This window comes from Podarcis tiliguerta, assembly GCF_965153285.1.
Source record: "Podarcis tiliguerta genome assembly, chromosome: 8".
In the NCBI taxonomy this organism is placed as follows: domain Eukaryota; kingdom Metazoa; phylum Chordata; class Lepidosauria; order Squamata; family Lacertidae; genus Podarcis; species Podarcis tiliguerta.
The window spans coordinates 37,994,463-38,011,002 of NC_139541.1; the positions used below are offsets into that span (position 1 = coordinate 37,994,463).

At 46.2% G+C, this 16,540-nt stretch overlaps 1 protein-coding gene across 5 annotated transcripts in view; it reads right to left on the minus strand.

The window, feature by feature from the left end:
• The window catches only part of GSE1 (Gse1 coiled-coil protein), a 425,723-nt gene that overhangs the window by 317,122 nt on the left and 92,061 nt on the right, over nucleotides 1-16,540 (minus strand). The window lies entirely within an intron of this gene.

A 16,540-nucleotide genomic window follows, 5' to 3' on the forward strand; every position in this document is an offset into this window, starting at 1 on the left:
TTGCAAATAAGCCCTCAAAAATTACCGCATTTTTCGCTCTATAAGACGCACCAGACCATAAGATGCACCTAGTTTTTGGAGGAGGAAAACAAGAAAAAAAATATTCTGAATCCCAGAAGCCAGAACTGCAGCGATAGCAGCGATCCCTCTTGCTGTTCTGGCTTCTGGGATAGCTGTGCAGCCTGCATTTGATCCATAAGACGCACGTACATTTCCCCTTACTTTTTAGGAGGGAAAAAGTGAGTCTTATAGAGCAAAAAATACAGTACTAAATTGCCTATTGAGGCTGGTAGAGCTGCAGAATCTCTCAGGAGTTAAGATAAGCAGAGGGGAGCCCTCTTGGTAGTTCCACAACCCTCAGAAGCTTGGGGTGGAGGTGGGCCAGGAGACAGCTCCCTCTGTGACAGCTCCCAATTTGGGGCATTCTCTCCCCACAGCATTGCTCTTGGAAACTTCACTATACAAGTGCTGAAGACACACCTCTTTGCTCTGACCTTTCTCACCTGAGATGAAAGGACATGGCACTTTTTGCTAATGAAGACAGGAGCTGCTGGCTCAGAGTAACAACCCAAAGCAGAGACATACCTGGGGTCCCTTGTGCCCTTGGGCAAGGAGCTGTACTGACACCCACCCATACCCCAGGGGGGGAAATCTGAGAAGCAGGAAAGGTTGCCTGGACAGGAGGAACATGCCTCCTCAGGGCTGAATAGGGTGCCTGTGCTCCTCTCTGCCAGGAAGCCAGGAAGAGGGGAAACCCCTTTCCGTCCCCTCCAGCAGGAGTAGCTTTTCCTGCTGGAGATCCTGGCAGATTTCTTCTGCAAGCAAAGCAGGTGCTAGAGTATTGTGCTGAGGGAGTGGGTGCTCCACATGTCACAGGAAGACTCCAATGTCTGATAGGTTATTTTTGAGCCCCCAATGGGGGCTGGTTTCACCAACCACTTGGTATGCCTCTGACCCCAAGTCAAAAGCCTCTGAAACAGCCTCAGGAAGCAATCAATGTGAGCTAATGGTCCTATTTCAGGGGTTCCCAAACTGTGGTCCATGGACCATACCCTCCAACATTTCTCCAATGAAAATAGGGACATCCTAAGGAAAAGTGAGACATTCCAGGATCAAATCAGAAACCGGGATGGCTTCTCAAAATGAGGGATGTCCCTGTAAAATAGGGGCACCTGGAGGGTCTGGTGGACCACTAGCGGTCTGCAAGGTTCATTCAGGTGATCCTTGGTGTGTCTGTGGATTTGTGGCTGAAGACTAGAGACGGCAATATCCACATTGATTTTTAATTGTTTTATTGCTTCATTTGTTGTATTTTATGTATTACAATTTTAATTCTATGGAATTACAATTGCAACAACAAACAGAAATTATTAAGTGGTCCACCAAGACCCCAAGTAATTTTCAAGTGGTCTGTGGAGAGAAAAACATTGGAAACCAATGTCTTTATTTTCTACTTGGGAACTCTTACTTCCCTTTACACCCCCAAGTGGAGGAGATAGGCATTACAATTCCTTCCAAGGTCAATTTAATGATACCAAATGGTTAATTGCTGGGGCTCCAGCATAACTGGGAGCCTCTGTCAATAAACCTCAGATATGGGAGGAGGAACAATCTATGGTTAAGCCACAAAAAAGAAAAAACCATTCTGCACATGTCTAGAGGCACTCTCTTCATATGTTCCAGTTTACAGACATGGCGCTGGGAAAAGGATATAGGGCTGACCCCTGAGTCAATTTAAGCTGGGTCTGGCATCATTCTTCTTTTTTGCTGTTTGGTCCAGGGAAGCCAGTTTCTTTGTATCACTAATCTTGCCATATGGGTTAAGTCCCTTTAATCCCTCTCCCTCCATATGGAACATAGGCCAAGCCCTAGAAAATCTGCTATAGGGAGGGGTGGAAACGTTCCTGTGGGCTTCTCCGTTTGCCCCTATTTTGCCTCTCTGCTGACCTCCTCAGTCTCACACAGCTGTTGCTTGGAGACCTTGCGGTACCCAGGACTGCACAGAAACACCCACCCACAGGTCTGGTTTCCAAGGCAATCACCTGCTTGTCTCCCAAAGGCAGCTGTCTTGGCCTTCGGCAAAACAGGCAGGTAAAACAAGCCAGAGGCCCCAGCTGTGTGTGCTTGGTGTCCTTCTCACACCTGTCAGCAACAATGCACCAGCCCCAGCCCATCTGTTGCTCGCTGTCTTCTGAGTCTTCCCTGTATGTGAGGAAGAGGGGTCTGGGAAACACTTCTCCTCTCAGCAACCCACCCCCCCTCCACGGCTGCTTGCCAGTGTAGACCTGTCCTCAAGAGGCCACCATGGGAACACCACTGCTACCATCACCCACTCTCATTCGTACTGAAAGAGTTCCACATCACACTCCCCAGTGGTTCAAGGAATGGTGTGTGTGTGTGTTCTCCCTTCTGGAAATAATGATGTAGTGCTTTGAACTTAGAATGAGGAGGATAATTATGTGCTAGAATGAATTGAAAACTAAGCTGAAAGGACCAAATTCTGAAGGACTAAGCATTCATAGATCATCTGATGAAACACATGTAAATATGGCACCCGGCCTCCTCGGTTTGTTTGCTGGCAGCTCCAGCCTGAGGGGACCCACAACCATCCCAGACTACAGAGAAAGGCAATGGCAGGACAGCAGCAGAGAGCACATGCTGTTTGCACAGCCAGGACTCCAGCTCTCAGTGCTTCTAATTTTGTACTGATGTGCAAAACCAGCAGTGCACGAAACGGCACCCTCAGAGGCACAGGCAGTCTGAAGCACAAGAATGCTTCAGAGCCCTCCCCAGCCAGAACTGGGGAGAGCTAAGCAAAAAGCTCCTTTCCCCCTACAGCCAGTCTCCTTGAGTTGCTCTTTCCATGAATGATTGGCCCAGATTGAAGGAGGTGGGTTGAGGCATACCCTGCCTTGGCAGCTCAGACAGGGCTCCCGGGGGACTAATACTGGCATGTAAATATTAGATCCTCATGTCTCCTCAGAGACCAATTACATAAATCATGGCAGCTCCCACAGGACTGCCAGCTTCCACTTACTGTATCATCGTTAACAGCTTATTAAGGAGCAGCTGCTCAAGGAGAGAGAGAGAGAGAGAGATGAAGGGGGGGGAATCCATCTCCTCCTTGGAGCACCCCACCTCCCAATCCTGACAGTGCCACACCCAAATACATTTCATGCAATTAATCCCAGCCAAAGTGACAGAAGTATTTTTGACTACCAATGAAGAATGGGCCAAAGAGGCACTGTTACATGCTAAGGCAGGTCTTGGGCAAGAACCATGGCATTAAAAAGACATGGCATGCCAAAATCATATTGCTGAGGTGGAAAAGGTGCAGAAAGGGGCAACACCAATATTCAAGGAACTACAGCAACACACCTAGAGCAACATGTGACGCTTTTTAGTCTAGGCAAAAGGTGAGAAAAGGAGGATGTGATAGAGGCAGATAAGATCATGCATGGTGTGGAGAGAGTGGAGAGAAAAAAGTTTATCACATTACTAGAACCTAAAGGGCTCATCCAATGAAGCTGAATATTGGAAGATTTGAGACAGACAAAAGGAATCATTCTTCACACAATGCTTAATTAAACTTTGGAATTTGTTCCCACAAGGGGCAGTGATGGCCACCAACTTGGATAAGCTTTGAAAGAGGATTAGACAAAATCATGGATGATAGCGCCATCAACTGCTACTAGTCCGATGGTTAGTTCCACCTCCACAGTCAGTGGTAGCATAGTTCTGAATGCCAGTTCTTGGAAATCGCAAATGAGGAGAGTGCAGTTGCACTTAGGTCCTGCTTGTGGGATTCCCAGAAAAAATCTGGTTGGCCACTGCTTATCCACACTTCTGTTTCCCCACAGCTTTCCCCCCAAGAAAACCCGCAGTTGAGTGCTGAACTGAAACAAACAGCAATCAAGTTTTCCATAGACTGTCGTTTGTTTTGATTTAGCGCTAAAGAGTGGGTTTTCCAGGGGAATATGGCAAGGTTAAGGCAAAACCACCAGTGCTTTCTAGGCACAGGACAAGCAGAAGTGTGGATGAGCCCCAGAATGCTGAACAAGGTGATGGGTAATGGCCCTGTTGTAGCCGGGCTCTTCTTACGTTTAAAAAGATTATTTGGGGGGGGGGGGCAGACAGACCAGGCCTGCCCTTATGATTTTAACAATGGTTTGATGGGCAAAAACCAGCTGAAGCAACCCTTTCACAACATAGAGATAAGCATTACTACTTGCTAATTTCTGCACATCAAGCGGATGTTGAAAGGTGCTGCAAATTTAATCCCGGCCTTTCTCTACCCTCTCTGTCTCCCCCTTTCTCTACCCTCTCTGTCTCCCCCCCCCCCCCAAACAAAACAAAAAAGCTTTTTATTTCCTGTGTTGCTTTCTTTGGAGGAAAGGGGATGGCGGAGACAGTTCTTAAAAGTTATAGCCTCTTCTTCTTTACCCTCCCCACTAGGGATACATAATAAGAGCTGTCTGCCCATCTTTCTCCCAGGTACAATTGAGCCTGCATTCTGCCAGAGAGCCCTCCAAATCGGATTACTCTGGCATTAAAAGGTGAATCTAATTTGGAGCTGCCACCCTTTGGCAGGAGACCCATTAGCTCTCCTTGTGCGGCTCCATCTAGGCTCTCCCAGCAGGGAAGCAGAGTCGTACAGAAGAGAGGGAGGGAGGGGGAGGGGGAGGGGAGCCCAGCGGGGAGATTTGCTGCCTTCCATGAGCTGCTTTCAGATCCTGTCTCTTGCAGGCAGCTGGAAACGGATGAAGAAATGCTCAAGGCAATTAGGCAGTGGGGCAATATACATCACGGCCGAAACATCTGCTAATAATGTCTCTGGTGAGCCATAAAAGCCCAAGGTTTTGGCCCAGGAACACATATAAGGAAAGAGGAAAGGTGGGAGGGAGAACAGTAGAGGGAAGTGAAGCTTGCCCCTTGTAAGAGATTGAAATAGAGCTGTCTGCATGCAATTTCTCCCTGGCATTCCTCCACTCTGATGGAAGGCTACTTTTCCATCCAAATGTGTGCATGTGTGAAGGGGGATCTTAGTGGTAGGAACAAAATGTAATAATAATAATAATAATAATAATAATAATAATAATAATATTCAGCTGGGGAAAGGAAGGGGAGGAGTAAACAGTGTAGCAGGAGGACAATCTGCAAACTTGGTGTGCAGAACTGGATGCCACAGTAGAATTCCGGCGCCCTCTAGTGTTAGGCTCTGGCTACTACATCAGCATGTAAGTGTTTTTAATGGTTTGCCGTACAAGTTCCAAGTTAAAGACTAAATGACTGATTGAGACAGAGGCTTTCGTGCAGCAGATGCATGAAAAGAGAGAAAGGAAATAAAAGCAGTTAGCAGTGGGGAAATGTAGAGAGAAATGTATTAGCTGTGGGGCTAAATACTAACCATGAACTTGGAAGGGGCACAGCCTGTGACATTTCTATGCAAAGCCCAAATGTATACAAGATTAGCACCCTGACCTCTCACAGCAACATTCCAGAGGGATAGACGTGTTTGTCTGCTATGCTTTTAATCAGCTGAAGCCAAGGTTTTCTCTACCACATAAGGAGAGTACTTGCTTTTATTTATTTATTTTACTTATTTCATAAAAATTACACACCACTTGATTATATCTTCAAAGCTTTGCACACAGAAGGTCTCAGGTACAATCCTTGGAGTCTCCAGTTAGAAGGAACAGGAGTTGCAAAAAGCACCCTGGAAAGCCACTGCCGGTCAGAGCTAACAATACTGACCCAGTACAGCTTCCCATGTTCCTAAAGGGGCAAAATGTTTTCTAAGCAGTGACTCCCACAGTGAATGGTGCCTGTGCTTATCTGATTTGCACTTGAGGCTAGCACAGAAGAATTACAGACAGCCTCTTCTACTTTCCATGGACTTTTGGCCGTACTGCTTCTGATTTATTTTCCTATAAACACACACATATACTTGTCAGCTTAGCATAGACATTTCTTGTAATGAAATCAGCTCCAATCCACAAAAGCTTTGGCCCCAGTAAATCTGTTTTGCCTTTTAGGTGCCACAACACTAGTAGCAGTCTAATACAGCTAACTCCATGGAGATTTCAGCTTGTTTAACTTGCACTACAACTCACATAAGCCCCAAGCAGTGTGATCAATGGGTATGGAAACAATAGTCATAGTAAGCAAAGGAACATAGGCATTATAAGAAGTCAGACCATTGGTCCACCTAGCTTAGCGTTGTCTTCACTGCCTGGTACCATCTCCCTGGAATTTCAGGCAACATTCTCTCCCAGCACTACCTGGAGATTCCAGGGACTGAACCTGAGACCTTGTGCATGCAAAGCAGGTGCTCTAGCACTGAGCTACAGCCCTTCCCTGAAGTTTGCGCATCAGCTGTGACAGTTTGACCTCTTCCTGTGCAGTTTAGGCTTTATTCTGCCAGAGGGCCAACCAAATCAGATTAGCATTAAAAGGTTAATCAAATTTAAGATTCTACAATTCTGCAAGCTTTCAAAGTCCTGCCCCCCGCCCCTCAACCCAGCAGGAAAACTTTACATGAAGATTGCTATGCATAGAAAGCAGGACTTGCCTGAAACTGCCATCCACAGAAAGTAAGACTTAGAACCCCAAGACTTAGAACTCCAGAAGCAAATTTGTGTCTCTGTCCACCTCTCTCTCTTATAACACTAGAGTTCAGTGTTGGAAGATTCAGGGCAGACAAAAGAAAAATACTTCGCCACACAGCCTATGGTTAAACTATGGAATTTGCAGCTGCTAGAACAGGCTTCCTCAAACTTGGCCCTCCAGATGTTTTGAGATTACAATTCCCATCATTCCTGACCACAGGTCCTGCTAGCTAGGGATCATGGGAGTTGTAGGCCAAAAACATCTGGAGGGCCGAGTTTGAGGAAGCCTGTGCTAGAAGTAAGGATGATCATCAAATTAGATGGCTTTAAAAGAAGGGTAAACAAGTTCATAGGAATAAGGCTGCCAATGGCTACTAGGCATGATGGATATGTTCCACCTCCACTGTTGCTTGGAATTGCAAGTGGGGAGAGAGCTGTTGTGCTTAGGTCTTGCTTTGGGGATCCCATAGCCCTCTGGTTGGCTATTCTGAAACAGGATGCTGGACTAGATGGGCCCTTGGCCTGATCCAGCAGGCTCTTCTTACATTCATATGCTCTTTCTGCCCCAGCCCAGTTAGAACCCTGCACACACATACACCAGACTTGCCGTAGGTTACATAACGTGTGTCTTTCAAAACACCCACTCACACCAATAGGCCAACACTTGGCAGATGGCATTTGTAAGAGAAACACAAAGCACCGTTTCTCAGTCCATATGCACAGCAAGAGGTATAATAACAAGAAAGGGAAAGAGACACTGAAATAACACACAACCATGATGAACTTTTGGTTCTCAACTGAAAGCCAGCATGCTTATTCTCTCTCTCTCTCTTCACAAATTCCATAGCATGCAGCATAGAGCTCCCAAGATACTGGTCAATGCTCTAGCATGGTCTTTTTGCTTACATTAGCACCATAAACTCACATGTCCTGAGCCTCTTCCCTCTCTTTTATATATTTAATAAAGTCAACCCAGACAAAAATTTCATTTATATCCCACCTTTCCTCCAAGGAGTTCAAGGCGGTGCCATGGTTTCCCCCCTCCCTATTTTATCCTCACAACCCTGTGAGGGAAGTTAGAGTGAGAGACAATGACTGGTCCAAGTTCACCTGATGAACTTTACAGCTGAGTGCAAGTTTGAATCCTGGTCTCTCGAACCCAGTCTGACACTCTAACCACTGCACCACCCTGGATAAAAAGTGTATTTTCTTAATATCCCTCTGTGTAAATGGAACTTTTTGTGTTAGCTTTTCTGACATTTGTAAATCAAATGGGGAAGGAATTTAAAAACCTCTTAAAATGGTCTGACAAGTACCTGTGAGATCACAGGTGACTCTTCCTCTTTCCTGCTCGCCAGGCAAGCCCTCCCTCTGCCCACTACTATATACCGTAGCAATAAATGCATTTATTCTGGTCTGGAAGCCCTCTGAGGTTATATCATATAGCCAAGGAAGGTCAGGAGCACTCGTTTGAGAGTCTGGGGATACAACACAATACTTTCTTACATGTCCCACTTGCATAAGAACAATAAAAATGTCAGTATAATATGTCGGTAGCAATATACTCAGCAAAGATGGGGCATAGCCCTCTCCACTCCAAAGCCATTATAAGAAGAGGGGGAAAACCTTGTGACTAAATGTCTCAAAGCATGGACACAATTTCCTCTCCTGGTGCTAAAATCTCATCTCACAGGCCTAATTCTCACAAACAGGGAATGGAGTGCTACACCTGTTCCACTTCAGACTACCAGTGGGGCCTTCCATAGTTGAATGCTCCTCCCTAAAATAAACAAAAAATACCCCCCCAACACACACATACACATATATAAAGAAAGCTAGCATGTCAAAATAAGAGTTCTTCCTGACATTCTAGTTTGCTTGGTGCATGATGTTTGTTTCAGTTTGAGTGAAGGAAAATCTTGTCAACAGCTCTGTCACAAATTGACCCTCATTCTTTTTGAGAACGAGGTCACCAAAGAAATCAGGAACCAGGAGCAGATAGCAACCTGTCTCTAGAAGCAAAAACTGTGACACTAAGGCTGGGGGATGAGGGGCACACAGTTTTAGGCAAATGCTCTTGTTTCTACTCCTTGACAGTCTACATGCTGGTGGTGACCATAGGCAAACAAAACATACTTGCATAATCATTGACACAATGGCCTTTGCCTCTGTTCTCCCAGCTCTGACTTTCTCTATCTAGGCAACTATAGGCAGCCCCATAAGTATTGATGGGGGAAGAACCACTGGCTGAGATGGGGCTCTCTCGATAACAACATCATCTCTTAGCGCCACCTCCGCAGACAAAAAAATTTTTCCCCCCCAAGCTGCCTTTGAATAGTGTTGAGGAGAACCACTCCAGGGAAGCCTTTCCCAACTGAGTGCCCTTCAGATGGTTTGGACTACAACTTCCATCAGTCCCTAGAAGAGATAGGTGGCTCCAGTCCACATCCATGCTATGGGAGGGAGTTGCATACACAGGGAGCAGAAATTACATATATAGGATCAAGAAACCTTCAGTTGGCTGAGGGTAGCAGAGTTGGAGGAGCAGAGATTATCACAGGGATTGATGGACTGAATGATTTAGATTATTTATATCCCACCCTTCAGACAGGCCACAGAGCAGTTTACAACCAAAACAAGAAAAGAATACCTAAAATCCATATAAAAAAACAATCTTTTACAAACACAAACTAGCAAAAAAATTGAATGGCAGTTACTAGTAGCAGCAATCAGGTTTCTCCTCTGCTAAATGCTACAGAGTGAGTTACACATGCAAAGAACCATCCCTGAAAAGGCCCTTCCCCGGCCCCTCATACCATGGACTTAATCCTGTATAGGGGAGACCAGCAAGAGATCCTGATCTGCTGATCTTAAAGAATGGGATGTTTGATGTGGGAGAAACTATACAGAGAGAAACTGGAGATATGTACCTAAGGAGAGACTGCTGGCACAGGCTCCCCCACCCCACCCTCTCTCTCATAAAATGTATATGGAAAGTACCATCTTAAAAGGATGAGTTCCACATTCTCTCACACAAATAGAAGGGATGCCTCTTCTGAGATGCTGCCTTTTGTAGCACATGCCTACATGTGCTTATGTAGCCCTCCATGGCCCCCAAATAGAACTGTGTACTTTTTTCACATGCCAATTTAAGCTGCACTCCTAGGTACACTAGGGACGCGGGTGGCACTGTGGTCCAAACCACTGAGCCTTGGGCTTGCCGATCAGAAGGTCGGAGGTTCAAATCCCTGCGACGGAGTGAGCGCCCATTGCTTGGTCCCAGCTCCTGCCAACCTAGCAGTTCGAAAGCACGTCAAAATGCAAGTAGATAAATAGGTACTGCTCCAGCAGGAAGGTAAACAGCATTTCTGTGCGCTGCTCTGGTTCGCCAGAAGCAGTTCAGTCATGCTGGCCACATGACCCAGAAGCTGTATGCCGGCTCCCTCAGCCAATAAAACGAGATGAGCGCCACAACCCCAGAGTCATCCATGACTGGACTTAACGGTCAGGGGTCCCTTTACCATTTACCTAGGTACACTTACTAAGGAGCAACCCCACTGAGCTCAAGGACCAGGATGTAAACATGCTTAGGGTTCACACTGAAAACCAATTCATTAACTGAGTAATCGACTAAAACTCATATAATTAATCAGCTGAGGAACTTCATTTGCCAGGCAAAACAGCACTAATTATAATGTAGTAAAAAAAAAAAAAACAACCCACAACCTGCTGGTCTATGAAATGTATATGAGCAGTTGGGCACAGTAATGAATTTCTGGAAGGAGAAGATGTGGCCCAGGGCTGCCTTTAAATTGCAACTTCCAATCTAGAAGCTTCTGTTCCAAGGTTTGTGGGGCCCAGCAATCACAGTCACAAAGGAAGCTGCCTTAAAACACACCAGCCTGGCTCCACACCTCTCCAGGTTCTAAGGCAGAGAAGTTATTTCCCCTTCACTAGTTACCTGATCCATCCATTAGGACCCTCTCTTACTAATGAGGGGTAGATACACAGTGCATGCTCAAAAAGATACTGGAGCTGTATGCACAATGCATGCATTTAAAGAACCCACCCACCGAATCCAGGAAACTGTAGTCTGCCTCTCACAGAGCAACAATTCACAATCCCCTTAACAGACTATAGTTCCCAGGACTCTTTGGAGGGGTACTTTAAATGTACGTATGGTGTGTGCACAGCCCCAGTGTCTTTTTGAGTATGCACTATGTATCTAATTATATTAAACCACAGAGCCTAGGGCTTGCCGATCAGAAGGTCAGCGGTTTGAATCCCCGCGATGGGGTGAGCTCCCGTTGCTCTGTCCCAGCTCCTGCCAACCTAGCAGTTCGAAAGCACATCAAAGTGCCAGTAGATAAATAGGTACCAATCTGGTGGGAAGGTAAACAGCATTTCCGTGTGCTGCTCAGGTTTGCCAGAAGTGGCTTAGTCATGCTGGCCACATGACCCGGAAGCTGTATGCCGGCTCCCTCAAACCAATAAAGCGAGATGAGCGCCGCAACCCCAGAGTCGTCCGCGACTGGACTAATGGTCAGGGGTCCCTTTACCTTTACTTTTAAGCCATGCATAAGTTTACATTTACATATCTTCCCCTCACTAAGGGCTGGGAACTGTAGTTTGCCCCTCATATAGCTACTAGCTACACTTCCCAGCATATGTAACAAACTAGTTTCCAATATTCTTGAATGAGGGGAAGTGTGTTTTGAATGTGTACTCAGACTAAATTTTATCCCATTTTAGTCCTACTCAGGGTAGACCCATTAAAGTGAATGAAGAAGACTATTGTAGATTCATTCATTTCAATGGATCTACTCTGCATAAATGTCAGTTAAAGCACTTTCTTCTTCATAATGGCTTCACACATTCCAAGGCAGATTCCTGGCATCGATCAAAGCTTCCGGGGCCAAGCCCCTACTTCCCCTCCATGAAGCTGTAGAATTTAATCATCCAGCTGTTTTTAGAAGCAGATGTATAGACATCTGGCAGAGAGACTGGATCTAAAAGGAATGCTAGTTCAGTGTGTCCTGTGAGGCGGAGGTAGCAGGACTAGATTACTTTGAAGGTCCCTTTCCAATTTGAGAATGCTCTGGATTCTCTCAAGAGCCACAATATTATGGATACAAGGGTGGTTTTGTTTTGAAAAAGTAACTGTTTTGTTTGTTGCTTTGAAAACTTTTTTAAAAACCTGATAGCTGCCTTGAACTCTGTGAGTACAATGGGCTACAAGAGGCAGTGGGTTTTTTTAAAAAAAAGAGAGAGAAGGTAAACTCTCTAAAAGGCAGAGGTAGCCAACATGGTGCCCTCAGATGTTGTTGAACTCCAGCTCCCATCCGCCCCAGCTAGGATGACCAATGCTCAGGGATGATGTGGGCTGTAGTCCAACAACTGGAGAGTACTCCATTGGCCAGGGGTCGCCAACGTGCAGCCCATGGGTCGGATGGAGCCCATGAAGGCCATTTTACTGGCCCACGAGCCGCCCCCCAACCAAGCTACCCACTCAGCGAGTCCCCAGCGTGCTGCACAGTGCGAGGACTCATTGAGCGGTGCAGGAAATTGCTTCTGCGCATGCGCAGATACCAAAAATTGCATCTGTGCATGTCCAGACGCCAAAAATTGCTTCTGCACAGGCGTGATTTTGGGCGTCTGGGCATGCACAGAAACAATTTCTGGCGCCCTGGACATGAGCAGACGCGATTTCCAGTGTCACACTGCGCCAGTCTAGCCCACAGATGATCTCTGTGGGAGTGATCCGGCCCTTGGCCGGCAAACCTTGCCGACCCCTCCCATTGGTTATCCTTGCTGTAAACTGTTCAGGCCATCCTATAGGGGTTGTCCAGAAGATGCTGCAAATGAGTGTTCCCTCCCTTCACAGGAGACAAAGTGGCTTGACATCAGGAGTGACCTTCAGCAAGGGGACCCTAGAGGCTGGTAATGACTTACCGCTCAATAAAAGCACCACCCCCACTCCTTGCTGTGAGTGGGAGGGGCCAAGAGGAAGCCACCCCCATCTTCCTCCTCCTCCTCCTTTTATGCCTTGCATCACAGGAACTGCTAGTCAAGTCAGGCTGCAGAGACACCATCCATTTAAAGCACATTTCCCAGGTACCAGCCTGTATTGCACATACACACAAACAGACCAGTGCTCCATGGGATCTGTTGCTGAGGATAAGCGGGCAGTGGCTGCTCTAGTCCAGGTACAGACCTGCTTAATAATGTCACTGCCAAAAAGAGTGAGAGGGGGGGGGGGAGAGTGAGAAAGGCAAGGTCAAAACAAACACTCAAACAAATGTGGGACATACCACGCCTGACCAGCTCAAAAATAGTCAGTGGTTGGAATGGGACTTGGGAGAGAAAGGGCAAAGCTATGCCCCAAGGAGCAAACAGTACAACGATCACAGGGCAAATAAAGGCAGAATTAGGGCTCTGTGCATGCAGCAATTAAAAACAACAATGAAAGTCTGCAACAACATAACCTAATTCTGTGACCTGCATAAGGTCCCCTATCTCCCATTTCTAGTCTTGTCATCATGCATGTGGGCATTGTTTTAAGGAATCTGTTAAGTTCTAGAAAACTCAAAGTGTATATGTTTACAGTTGAGGGGGGAGGGACTATCAGAGCCAGAACTGGCATCCATACAGAATATAAAGACCTCGCTTTATTTATTTATTTTAAAAAAAGGAAAAGAAATAAGAAAACATTCCCCTTTTAAGATGGGAAGTAAGGTGGTTGTGGGAGCCATCTTTTGCTATTTCTCCTTGACCTGCGACTCCAGAAATCTTTAAGATAAATCACCTTAGCAACTTTAAACCATTACACTGGACAAGCTGGGCAGAGGGGCTCTGAGCATGATGGAGGGTGTAGGGAGAAGAGGAGAATGGAATTCTGTTGAAATCGGAGCCAGCTGCTCTCTGGCTCTTGCTGACAGGGAGCAGTCAACTCCTGGGAGAAAGATTGCTCACATTCCTGCGCTTCCCAAGGCTCTTGGCTACGCTCAGCCACAACAAAGGGCAGGCGGAGCGCCCAGGATGAAGAAAGGAAAGGAAAACATGCTAAGATATTCCATCTTTTTCCTTGCTCACCCACCCACCCACAACTCACACTGATGTTGTTTTTTTCTCCCACTTTCAGGAGACAACAAATTTTGGGAGCTTATGGGGAACATGGCTGACATGCATAGAATTCTAATGTCTATCTTTTCTCCTTCCTGCATGGAAAAAAGGGCCTCTCAAAGCTCACATTTGCTCATATTCATTATGTTTTCCTAACAATCAATCCAGATGAACTGCCCAAGTAGAAAACTGAGCTGGCCAAGACAGCCTTCTTCCTGCTCCACATCCTCTAGGTGTTGATTGACAACACCTGGACAAGGATTATGGGAGTTGGAGTCCTGCAACATTTGGAGGGTACCAGGTTGTGGAAGCCTGTTCAGGATCAAAGCAAAAAGTACAACCTAGTCTCTCCTCCACTCACGGTCAGATTTGTTGTTTACCTATATGATCGTCAAGAAACCTGAATGGCAAGGTAATACTAGAACCCCAAGGGGTCATCCAATGAAGGTGAAAGTTGGAAGATTCAAGGAAGGCAGGCAGAGAGACTTCTTCACACAGCACATGGTTAAATGATGGAATTCACTAAAGGAAGATGGATTAATGGCCACCAACTTAGATGGCTTTAAAATGAGTTTAGTCAACATCAGAATGGCCAGGGGTAGGCAACCTAAGGCCCGGGGGCCGAATGCGGCCCAATTGCCTTCTCAATCCGGCCCGTGAATAGTCCGGGAATCAGCGTGTTTTTACATGAGTAGAATGTGTGTTTTTATTTAAAATGCATCTCTGGGTTATTTGTGGGGCATAGGAATTCATTCATTTCCCCCCAAAAAATATAGTCTGGCCCACCACATGGTCTGAGGGACGGTGGCTGAAAAAGGTTGCTGACCCCTGACAAAGGCAAAGCCCGTGGATAGTCCGGAAATCAGCGTGTTTTTACATGAGTAGAATGTGTGTTTTTATTTAAAATGCATCTCTGGGTTATTTGTGGGGCATAGGAATTCATTCATTTCCCCCCCCAAAATATAGTCCGGCCCACCACATGGTCTGAGGGACGGTGGCTGAAAAAGGTTGCTGACCCCTGACAAAGGCAAAGCTATCAACCAATGGTCACTAACCCCAAGGGCTATGTTTTCTCTCCAGTGTCAGAGGTAGTATGCCTCCGAATGCCAGTTGATGGGAATCACAAATTGAGAGAGTTACTGTTGCACTCAGGTCCTGTTATGAGCTTCCTAGTGCGGAAACGGATGGGCCACTCTGAGAACAAGATGCTACACTAGATGAGACTCTGGTCTGATCCATCAGGGCTCTTCCAGTCTTCTTAACCTCAAGCAAACTACTCTTGCTCAGCCTCCACAGATGACTTGGTGCCTATAATCTCAAGTCTTTTCTCAAGGGACAGGCACAAAGCTAGGCCCTGGCAACCCTTGCAATTATACTTTCCAGATCAGCCTCTATTATTTAGAGCTAGTTTGTGGTTAGAGAGTTGAGCTAGGACCAGGGAGAACCAGGTGTGTGTGTAAAATTACTATCCCTTAACAGCTTGGGGCCAGTTTACTTGAGAGACCGCCTTACCCCATATATGCCCACATGATCGCACTGTTACAGGTACAACATCTTACTCATTCTGCATTTGTAAGAAATACATCCTTTAGTGGTGGCAGCATCCACCCTTTGGATCTCCCTGCTTTTTAGCAAGTGCCTTCACAGTACTCTCTTCTTGGCACCTGCTAGAAACATTTTTCTTTAGGCAAGTCTGTCCAGACATGCAGAATGTTGGCATGGGCTTTTATCTGGTTTTTGTTTTTTTAGCTTACTGATGATTTTAATTATTTTTTGAAGGTTTTAAATTGTTTTTAACTTCTCTTTTATTGATAATTTCATTGCTTTATTCTTTTTGTGAACCACTTTGGGTTTTTTATTATTTTAACAATCAAGCAGCATATAAATTTTATGAAATAAATTGTTATTGTTTCTACAACATTTCTACACTGACAACAGTTCCTTGGCATTGCTATTTATGGCTCAGAGCAGCATATTCTGGTGGCCATGGTCTGCTACAGGCCACAGCTAGTATAGCTGCTTCTCCTGACACACTCCCTTTCCTTCAGTAAAGAGGGCCAGCTAAAGGACTGCCATCTTCTCACCAATGCTTGTGCTCATGGGTGAGACTCATGCAGCTTTAATAGCTGTTTAAGAACCAGAGACTGAGGTGGTAAAGATTTTATGGCCAATGGCAAGCTTCTTGCCACTTGGATGTTTTTGCTACTCACACACAGCTGTTAAAAGTCACAGGAGCTGTGCCGGGGGGGAAAGTTGGCAACCTTAGGGGCATGGGGAGGAGGTCTGGAAGCTTGTTGCAGTAACACATTAAGTGGACCATATTGCTACAATGCATATATGTTACAAGATCACAGAGGGAACCCCAGCAAAACCACCAGCAGACACACACACACACACACACACACACACACACACAAGCTCCAGCCCTCCAAGTCTCTCTTTCCCCCCTTGGTGCTCTCTCTCCATCACTCCCCCACGGCCCCCTCCAGCATTCCTGCAAGGTAACGCAAAGTTAGGAGCAAGCAGGAAGACAATATAAGGACTATGCAGCCTCCCCTCCACCAGATGTGCATTAATAAGGCAGCTGCCCTCTAAGCTAATAAGGTCAGTTACTGGCTCCAGCGAGACGAGCAAACAAGCCGGGTCTTGGCAGTCGTACAGCTCTGGCTTGGCACTCGCTGCGCTTCGGCTTCCTGAATTCTTGAAGCATCAAGAGCGGCAAAACGTGGTGAAAAATAAGCATCCTAACAAAACCCCAGCCGTCTCCAAGCTTGCTGCCACCGCCAGCTTTCTTCCCCATGGCCTCCAAA